Here is an 11,414-nt window from a genome sequence, read left to right as displayed (position 1 = left end):
GATCGAGAAGTGCACAAATTGAAGATGGTCGATCGAGTGATATTCTTACTCGATCGAGTAAATTTGCTGAAGAAATCACTCGATCGAGTGATAAAACTGATCGATCGAGTAAGCCAGAAAAAGAGATCACTCGATCGAGTGATAATTATGGTCGATTGAGTACTTCCCAATGTGAAATCACTCGATCGAGTGATAAAAGTACTCGATCGAGTACCAGAAGCAGCGGAGATACTATTTTACTATCTAATTCCGCTACCGTGTCATCTTCCCCTGCTGTGGAGACGTCACGCACTGATAAAGGTAAAGAGAAAGTTGCGGGTCCGCTCATTGCTACCCGAGTGCCCTTCCCGGTCGTGCGAAGGACGAAGATCGAACGACAGTACGGTAAGTTTGTGGACGTTGTGAAGAACCTCCAGGTAACTGTCCCTTTTACCTAACTTGTTACCCAGGTACCTACTTACGCTAAGTTTATGAAAGACATTGTGACGCGTAAGAGAGATTTAAGTGAATTTGAGACAGTTTCATTTATGGAAGAGTCTAGCAATTTACTTTTAAATAAGGCTCCACCTAAAATGAAAGACCCGGGCAGCTTCTCTATTACCTGTATTATAGGCAATGGGGTTATTGATAAGGCTCTTTGTGATTTAGGAGCCAGCGTCAGTGTCATGCCCCTACCTGTCTGCAAGAAACTGAACATGAGTCATCTTAAAGTGACTAACATTATCCTACAGATGGCTGATAGATCTGTTAGGAGACCTTTAGGTGTCTTAGAGGACGTGCCTGTGAAAATAGGCAAGCTCTTTATACCAGTTGATTTCATTGTTTTAGATATAGCTGAGGACACCCGGACCCCAATTATCTTAGGAAGACCGTTCCTTTGTACAGTTGGGGCCGTAATTGATGTCAAACAAGGGCGTTTGACTCTTGCAGTAGGGGATGACACGATCACTTTCAGTCTGCCTAGTACTTTGGCTCGGCCAATGATAGAGGATACTTGTTATTCGGTTGATATTATTGACGAGTCTATTTATGACTTCTGGTCGGGTTCTTTCATGAAGGACCCACTAGAAGCTCTTATGATTTTTTATGAGTGTGCAGATAGCCCAGATGACGATGACGCTGTGATGGATTTGCTTATAGATGATTTAGATGAGCGTGGACTCACCGACGCTGAGGGAGAGCAAGTGGAACAGATGATTAGCACTCTTTGCTCCATTGAGGTAAAGGTACCGGAACGTAAGCCTCTTCCATCTCATCTAAAATATGTTTTCTTAGACGATACTGAGTAATATCCAGTCATTGTTAGTGCTAAGCTCGATAATGATCAGCTGACCTCCTTGTTAGCTGTACTTAAGAAAAACAGGAAAGCAATGGGTTATTCATTGGATGATATCAAGGGGATTAGTCCCGATATTTGTATGCACAGGATAGAGCTGGAAGAAGATCACAAACCTTGCAGACAGGTGGTCAGACCGATGAACCGAAGATGCAGGATGTTGTGATGGCTGAGGTAATGAAGCTGCTCGACGCATGTATTATCTATTCTGTTGGTCATTCTAAATGGGTGAGTCCAGTGCAGATAGTCCCGAAGAAAGGAGGGACCACTGTGGTTAAGAATGATAAGAATGAGTTAATACCTACTCGAGTAGTGACTGGTTGGCGGATGTGTATAGATTACAGACAGCTTAATGCCGCCACCAAGAAAGATCACTTTCCCCTTCCTTTTATTGATCAAATGGTAGAAAGGTTAGCTTCTCACAAATTTTTCTGCTATTTAGACGGGTATTCAGGGTTCTTTCAGATCCCTATCCACCCAGACGATCAAGCTAAGACTACATTTACTTGTCCTTAGGGCATGTTTTCTTATCGCAGGATGCCTTTTGGTTTATGTAATGCCCCTGCCACCTTCCAAAGGTGCATGATGGGGATATTTTCAGAGTATATTGAGTCTATTATGGAAGTTTTCATGGACGATTTCAGTGTTTATGGAAGTGATTTTTCTAACTGTCTATCTAACCTTGATAAAGTGTTGCAGCGCTGCATTGAGGTTAATCTTGTGCTTAACTGGGAGAAGTGCCATTTCATGGTCAACGAGGGAGTTGTCTTAGGGCACTTAGTTTCTGATAGGGGAATAGAGGTTGATAAAGCAAAGGTGGAAGTGATTCAGCAATTACCACCTCCTGTTAATGTTAAGGGGGTGAGAAGTTTCCTTGGCCACGCCGGCTTCTATCGCCGGTTTATCAAGGATTTCTCAAAAATTGCTAAACCACTTACACAGCTGCTACTTAAGGATGCCCCTTTTGTGTTTACTGATGAGTGTCTTTCTGCTTTTCACAGGTTAAAGCAGGCTTTAGTCTCTGCGCCAATCATACAGCCTCCCGACTGGGACTTGCCGTTTGAGATAATGTGTGATGCCAGTGACTATGCACTAGGAGCGGTGTTAGGCCAACGGAACGACAAAGCTTTAAATACTATCTACTATGCGAGCCGAACTCTGGATGAGGCTCAAGTGAAGTACACTACCACTGAAAAAGAGCTGCTATCTGTAGTTTATGCCTTAGAGAAATTTCGTTCTTATTTGATTGGGTCGGAGTTCTTTTTTTTCCGACCATGCAGCTTTGAGGCATCTCCTTGCTAAGAAGGAGGCTAAACCACGGCTATTGAGATGGATACTCCTTCTTCAGGAGTTTGATTTGTAGATTAAGGATAAGAAAGGAGCTGAGAACGTTGCAGCTGATCATCTGTCGCGACTGACGCGACAGGAAGGGGAAGATTCTCTACCTATTGATGACTCTTTCCCTGACGATACTTTATTTGCTGTTTTATCGTCTATTGTTAACCAAGAGCCTTGGTATGCAGATATAGCTAACTTCGTTGTCAGTGGCAAGTCATCGCCGACCTTTCTCATCAGAGAGGAAGCGTTTTACGTATAACGCTAAGCAGTATTTCTGGGATGATCCTTATTTGTTTAAGGAATGTGCAGACGGTCTCTACAGATGGTGTATTCCGCAGTGGGAAGCCAAAGTAGTCCTGGAAGGCTGTCACTCCTCTTCATATGGTGGTTACCACAGTCCATCGCGCACCGTGGCTAAGGTACTTCAGTCTGGTTTTTACTGGCCTTCTTTGTTTGCTAATGCTAAGTCTTTTGTTTCAGCTTGTGATGCTTGCCAACGATCAGGGAACATTTCAAAGTGACATGAGATGCCACAAAATGGCATCTTAGAGGTTGAGGTTTTCGATGTCTGGGGCATTGATTTCCAAGGACTGTTCCCGTCTAGTAAAGGTAACAGGTACATCTTAGTGGCTGTAGATTATGTGTCGAAATGGGTTGAGGCAATTGCCTCACCTCATTGTGATGCCAAGACCGTGATAAAAATGTTTAAAAAGGTCATATTTCCCCGATTTGGTGTCCCTAGGGTCGTCATTAGTGATGGGGGAATACACTTTAAAGAAAAGAAACTAACTTCTATTCTGTCTAAAGTTGGTGTCCAACACCGGCGTGGTTTGGGGTATAATCCCCAAACTAGTGGTCAGGTTGAGGTCTCTAATCGCGAGTTGAAAGAGATCTTGTCTAAAGTAGTTTCTAAATCACGGAAGGACTGGAGTCTTAAATTAGAAGACACATTATGGGCCTCTGAATCGCCTTTAAGACACCAATTGGTGCATCACCTTATAGGTTAGTTTATGGGAAATCATGTCACTTACCTGTTGAATTGGAATGTAAGGCTTGGTGGGCAATTCGTGAGCTTAACTTTGATCCTAAGTTGTGTGGTCAGAATCGTCTTTTGCAGCTAGATGAGTTGGAAGAGTTTAAGCTTAATGCCTATGATAGCTCGCGCATTTATAAAGAAAAGACGAAGAGATGGCATGACAAGAGAATTCTACCTCGGGAGTTTCATGTTGGGCAAAAGGTCTTTGCTTTTTTAATGCCCGATTGCGATTATTTCCTGGCAAGTCAAGTCCAGGTGGAGTGGTCCTTATACGGTGACAAGATTACCAAATTTGGATCCGTGGAGCTCGAAGATTCTGAAGGTAGTAGGTTCAAGGTGAATGGGCAATATGTGAAGCATTATCACGAGGCAAATGAAGCAGACAATCGTGTTGAAGTCTTGTACTTCGACGAGCTTGACGCACCAGTTAATTGATGCCAGAAAGGTCATGCGGGACGTCTTAAACCTGCGCTCTCCGGGAGGCAGCCCGGACTGTTTTATTGTATTTTTGTTGAACTTTTTATTTTTCTTTAGCTTTATGTCGAATTTTAGACGCTGCTTTTATGCAACATTTGTACTTTCCTTGCTTTAATGCGTGTTTTGCAGGTTAATCCACTCGATCGAGTAGTTTTTCTACTCGATCGAGCGCTTTTGGTGTAATATTCACTCGATCGAGTGATATATATACTCGATCGACCAGTTGCATAAACACGTTTACTCGATCGAGTGGTTCTTTTACTCGATTGAGTCCTTCCAGACATCAGTTTACTCGATCGAGCTATTCCAAGCTACTCGATCGAGTATTTACGTCTTCCAGCTGCTACTTTTCATCTATAAGAGCTACTGCTTGACTTTCTTTGACCTCCCATGTTCATGGTCGGTTTGGAGAGGTCCCTCTTCACGACGTTTTGTAAGTATTCCGACTCCACTTCTCCTTTTCTCTTCAGTTTGCATTTCTTTCCCTATTTTTGGTACAATGAGGGCATTGTACGGTTTTGTTTGGGGAGGTATGCATCCATATCTGTGTCTACATGTTTTCTTGCATTTTTGCTTGCACGTTTATTTATTTTCGCATGCATTGTCGTTTTCAATTCAAAAAAATCATAAAATTCAAAAATTTTCACGTTTAATTTGAGTCGGAACGTTTGAACTTTGACGCTACATTGAATCCTTACTTGAGCCTTGCATATTCTTGACATTTAGTTGGCATGATTATGTGCATGATCTACGAGTTTTTGTTTCTCTCTTATCTGAACGAATAGACTTGATTCATATATCGGCAAGCTACATTACATTCTGAGGTTAGAGCTTTATAAACTGGTGACATTCATGACCGGTTTCATTTAGGATGTGAGTAGTACTCTCTTTAAGGCATGTAACATCAATTTGCATAAGCATGAGTCTAGTCTTCTTAATACCTGTATGCATTCGGTCTGTGGATGGTGACACATGTTAGGAGAGGCAGTTCCTTTTATTTCATTCTACCCATGAGCCCACACATAGCCAAATTGCCTTTTTGTCCTATTAGCTACTGTCTATAATTTTTCCTACCCTAGCCGAGCTAGTGATGAGTAGCTGTTTGGAATGTTTTACTGCAGTTTGGTTATTTTTATCTGATTTCAGAAGATGGTGGAAGAATTGAAGGGAATGAAAGAGAAAAAATGATGAATGAAAAAATGAAAAAAAATGAAGTGAAAAGAAAAAAAAAAGAACGAAAAAGATGGAAATAAGAAAAAGAAAGAAAAATCATGTGCGAAGAAAAATGAGAAATTGTATAATGATTTTCACTCCCATGTCTTACTTATATCTTATGGGGAGTTGACGAGTTTTTGGTGTTTCGTGAGTAGAGTGCATGGTATTTGCACCGTTTCGTTTTGTTATATTGAGTACGAAGTTGGGATGCAGTTCAAAATTTGGATCCGTTGTTGCTAGCCTGGCTATTAACTCCACATATCCAAATTCATCTTAGCCCCTTTTTACCCATTACCTCACTTACCCAAATGTAAGTCCTCGGCATGTGTCTTGGTCATTAGTATGGTTGGAATACGTATGTACGGTTGTAGAGACTTTACTCATGTTAACTGCATGCATGTTCTTATAGGTCGAGTTAGGTGAGTGTCTTTACTTCTTTCTATCTTTCACATATATACTCACCTTGTGCCTAATTTTGAGTGATGAGCGACCCGTGAGAGTCTGATATCTTTTGAGTCTTGCAAGGTCGACGGTTCAGTAAGTTTGAAACATTGATTTAATTCGTTTGCACTTCTCATTTGCCACTCTGTCAGTTGTTGCACTAAACTGGTTTTGGTGGGTGATTTGTAGCTGATGCGTTGGTCCCGTTCCACTGTTCATTCTTAGTTGCATTCATATTTTTGCTTGGGGACAAGCAAAGGTTTGGTTTGGGGAGATTTGATGCGTGTATTTTATATAAGGTTTTTACCTCATTTTTACACGCATTTCTGTACTATTTATGTAGCATCTAGCTACAAATACCCCCGAATATTCTACTTTGGTTCGTTTTATGTAATTTGCAGGAATTAACCAAAGAGGAGCTAAATCGAGCCTTAATTCGTCCCATTTGCATGCATTTATGGAGAACGAGGAGCCGGAGCTTGGAAATCTAACACTTGGAAGACGCGTGAGCTGGTTTCGGGAGGTGTTTCAATGTCTAACGTACCTAAACAGCTCAATCGACTAGTTTTCTAGTCGATCGAATGCTTTATATATTGAAAGTTGCTCGATCGAGTGGTTCGAGTGTTCAAAAGAGAAGACATTGCAAGGAGTACTCGATCGAGTGGTTTATTTCCATTCGATCGAGAGGTTTGATGATTATTTGCTCGATCGAGTGGTTTATTTCCACTCGATCGAGTGGTTTATCCTTTAATAGACTTTTTTCCGCCTAATTTCGTATGGGCTTTTGTAATTAGTCCATAGGTTAGGTTTAGGAGAGGATTTTCGTATGTTAAAAGAACACTAGACTGCGTAACTCCTCTCATTCACTTTTACTCTATCTTTGACTACTGTTTCTTGGATTTTTGCTTTTCTTCTACACTTTGCTACTCGGATTCGGATTTGTATTGGTATTATTATTCTCCTTTAATTCCTTAATCATATTTACTGTTATTTTGTTATCTCTCTCTTATTGCTATCATCTTTACTCTATTCAATCTTCATTAGTATTGTTATCATGTTGATTTCTTATTATTTATATGTTGTTGTTGTTAATTCAATGATGATGCGTAGCTAATTCCCTTCTGCTAAGACTAAGGGGGATCCATGATTATGAAGGGATAGTAATCGATTTATTAGGTTAATGCTAGTGTAGTTCTTTGTTGTTAACTGCTACATTTATCTATATCTGTTTAATTGAGTCGACGCAATTAGGCATTTATATCTCAGTGAACCTTGACCTGGACCGAAAGGTTGGAAAGGGGGAGACTCGTAGCGAACAATAGGGCGCTATAGTTAGGGCGAAAGCTAAGCTATTTGTGCTTTAGGGCGAATTGAGACCGAAAGGAGATATTCACTGCCCCTTAGACCATACTTGCATTGACCTGAGACCTAGATTACTTGACCGAATGATCATGGTGAACCGTCTGTCTTAGCTGTTTTCTCTATCTGCTTAATTCCTTTTCTCTGCTTTATTCTCTTTCTTACTCTCATTAGTTTAGAACAAATAAATTAAAACCCCCCAATTTGGTTACCGTGACGAACTTAGACAAAGCTGACATTTTCCCATCTCCCTGTGGAGATCGACCCGACTTCCCTAGCTATATTAGTTAGAGCCAGTTGGTTATTTTTGATAGGTATACGACTGCCCTGTCACTGGCGACACAAGGGAACCGATCTGTTGGTAGTGGTAAGTGGTGCAAAGTGTATCGTGGGAGGAGCTTGGTGGTGCAAGGGGTGAAGACGAAAAATAACATTTGCTATGTGGATGGACATAACGTGAAAAGGAAAGCCGAGGTGAAAAAGAAAGTCCGCTTTTCCTAGATAGTTGAGGTGTTTGGAGCTTTTGGCTGAGGGAGGAAATTATTGGATTAATCTCCCCAAACTCCTAAAATTGAATGATTAAATAAAGTGTGTTAATGTTTCAAGTGCATATACGTAAATAGTTTACGTTTTGGAAGAAGGAACATAAAATGCACAAGATGTTATGGATTGTTTTAATTAGAACAATCAATGGCTTGTTGGAAGTTTTGAGATTATCTTATTATAAATAGCTAATGATGCTAGTATTTTAAGATACACACAAAAAGGAGAAAAGCAATTTAATATAATTTGGTGAGAATACTTATTGTTCTTAAGGAGAGAAAATAAAGTGTTCAACATCCATTAGATATAATAAGAGTGAGACAAAGTTTGAGAGAAAGTGACAATACTAGTGTGTATGATTGTACTTTACAAACTTTGTAATATCTTATTAGTGAATTAATTTGTCGAGAGTCGTTGTTTTTCCCTTAGTTGAGAAGGGTTTCCACGTGAGAAATTGTGGTGTCACTTTATTTGCCCTTATTTACATTTGTTGTTAGTTTGTGTTCCATCCTAATATCGTTGTTGGGTGAGACTCTTCCGGCACTAGGCTTACATGACGCTTCCCCAACAGTGTGTGGTGCAAATCCTCCCATCAAACCAAAAACCACAACATGTCCTCCCCTCCAACGTATCTTGCACCGCCGTTATCACCCAACGGGACCCGCCGCCTGATCACCATATTATCAGGAAGACTTTCGACACAAGACGCCTACAGATTTCCAATCGCGAGGTGACACCGAGAGCACTCACTCACATTGGCAAACACAGTTCACTGCCTTAGGCTCAACCACACATTGGACCAGCCGAATCATCGGCTCTGATACCACTTGTTGGGACTGCCACCTCCACCACAATGTCGCATTAGTATGATATTGTCAGTTTTGAGCCAAGCTCGTATAATTTTGTTCTTGGGCTCCTTTCCAAAATGCCTTATACTAATAGAGTGGTGGGTCTCTTATAAATAAGGCAAGACTCTTCTATTTCTTCAATATGGAATTTGGGGTGCTACCCCAATATTATGAAGTTGAATGTAAAGTAGATCTCAGTCATTCTGACTTCTTGTTTAGGGTTAGACCCCATAGTGATTAGTACTCCATATTTATAAGAGTGTTGCCTCAATAATTAGTGACTAGTTGCAATTTGGCCACCATAAAGAAATACTTCCCATATTTTGTGTAGGTATATGAGTTGGTCTAATGATGGCACGCAATTTTTTTACGGGTGATAATCTGAACAAGAATATATAAATAAACAGTGATGAACGACTAACTATTGATAGTATTGAAATAAGTGTTAGATTGTTTTAAAATGGATGCATGTAGTCATAATGGACATTTGTTAAATGCTTTCGAGATAGTCGTAGACTCGTACACATTGTATCTTCTATCTTGTGTATGCTTGCTTATATACTCACCCCATCTCGATTTTCTCCTCATAAAACATAAGGATAAAAAGTGAGACTTTCTCTTACTAAGCTATTGAGATGTCACTTTTGTCATACTCATTTATGTACTTTTTCGTACCCCTTTTATCGTTGATTATTTGCACACAAAAAAATCATTGATTGTGGTTCAAAATGTCTCTTTCATTTGGGTACATGTTTTTATGATTAGCGTACTTATTTTATTATATATTGTAACCATTTTTATTAGTACCTCATTTTATATTATTCGTGCTCATATTATTGTCCTTTGATCATTTTTCCATCAATTTATAATTCTTTCTTTTCAAAATTTATTGTATCGGCACAAATCTTCCTAGATCTATTCAAAAAAAATTGTCTTTTTGGTACAAAAGACATACTCAAAAAAGTTTGTGCCTTAGCTTGATGTATTAACGTTTAAATAATAACATCGGATTATAGTAACGCGTCTAAACTACAATTGGTAGCATTGAACTCGAATCAAACGTTAGACCTCGTCATGGGGTTGTCTTGTCCCTAGAGGTTTTCGTAGAGGCAATAATATATTTTCTTTGTTTTTTTGTAATTGGATGGTCTCCATCTCCCTTCTCTCTCTTACACATGTGTTAAAGTTGCATAATCTGATGCCCCATTATTTTAATTCATTTCTTTAATCTGATTTATTTCTAATGCGACTTTTGCATCCTACTAGGAAGTTTGAATGGATTGCCAATTGAATTTAACTTATTTTATTACCCGTCTTGGTCATTTGTTAATTGTTATGCCTTTAATTTTGGTATAAAGATAAAAAAAATAGGAGAAGATCAATTATTAAATGACATGTGGACCAAATTGATTATGAATGATCAAATTGTTCATCAAATGCATTTTTAAAATAAAAAGGACAATAATTGACCGAGACACTCTAAAATGAAAAAGGACAACAAATAACCGGGATGGTTGAAGTGTGTGATAAAGCATCAATGTTTCTATAAGTGCTTCTTTTAATCTATTCAATTCAAACTATTGTTCTTCGTGTAGGACGTAGAGGACTCGAAGCATAAAGAAGTTTATTCATTAATAAAATGGGAAAGCAGTAATTGCGTCCCTTAACTTTGACCAGTTGTGAGATTAAGTTTTATAAGTAACAAATATAGTAATTAGGCCCCATAAATTTGACCAAAAATGAAGTCAAACCAAATTTTTATTTTCAACCAAAATTGTATAATTAAATAATTATATATCTAAGTTCATTATAAACTAAAAAATTATTACAATTTTAAAATTTGTACCTAATTTATTTAACATAATTATTAGAATATATTTATTAGTTTGTTCCAATTTTACTACAATCTATATATACATGTGAGAATACTTTATAAATAAATAAATTTAAATTTTATGTAATTTATGTAAGTAATTTTTTTAAATGTAAAATAAAGCACATAAATTTTTTGTAATTTATAATGAGCGTTATTATGTATTTGTTGATAAATTGTGAGTATACAATGATTTTTTTATCGTGAATCATGTGATTTTAAATGAAAAATAGAAATTGAGTTAAATTTCACTTTTGGTCAAATTTATGAGGCCTAATTACTATATGGTATTTGAAACTTAATGAAGGTTAACTTCACAATTGGTCAAAGTAATAGGGGTTAATCACCACTTTTGCGATTAATTCCTAAACAAGAAAAAAATGGTTTGATTACATTTGGTAGGGCTTAGGGGATACCGTAGTGGTGGCCGCAGCATAGTCAATTGTACATAAGTTGATTACAAAAGAAGCGGAATCCCAACTAAAATATCCTTGATCTGAAATTTGATCTTTTAAACCGTATACCCTCCCTAATTACAAGAACTTCGCTAATGAAAGAGCTAGGGGTAAACAAGTGTAAGGACCAATCACAAATTCATAATCCTACATCATTTCTAATTTAGCACCTAAGGCTAGAAGGAGGAGGAGGAGAAGAAGAAGGCCGCGTTTACGTTAATTTTAAACCAACCATGCGGAAGGAAGAGTTCAACCATTCAGATAGTTTGAAAATAGGAAAGTGGGGGCTAGTGATTTTGCATGGTAGAACACCAAGCAGCAACTTCAGTTGACACAGAGGTATTTCAATTGGGATTAAAGGGTTTTGAGTGGTCGAAAAAGGTTAATTAGATCGTTGCACCTAATTGTAATACCCGTCAACTTTATAGCTAGGGCACTTGATCGAGTAAGTGCAGGGGCACTTGAACGTAACTTTGCTTGTCAGACAGACTTG

This window comes from Silene latifolia, chromosome 5 (genome assembly GCF_048544455.1).
Source record: "Silene latifolia isolate original U9 population chromosome 5, ASM4854445v1, whole genome shotgun sequence".
NCBI lineage: Eukaryota > Viridiplantae > Streptophyta > Magnoliopsida > Caryophyllales > Caryophyllaceae > Silene > Silene latifolia.
This window is presented reverse-complemented; position numbering follows the sequence as displayed.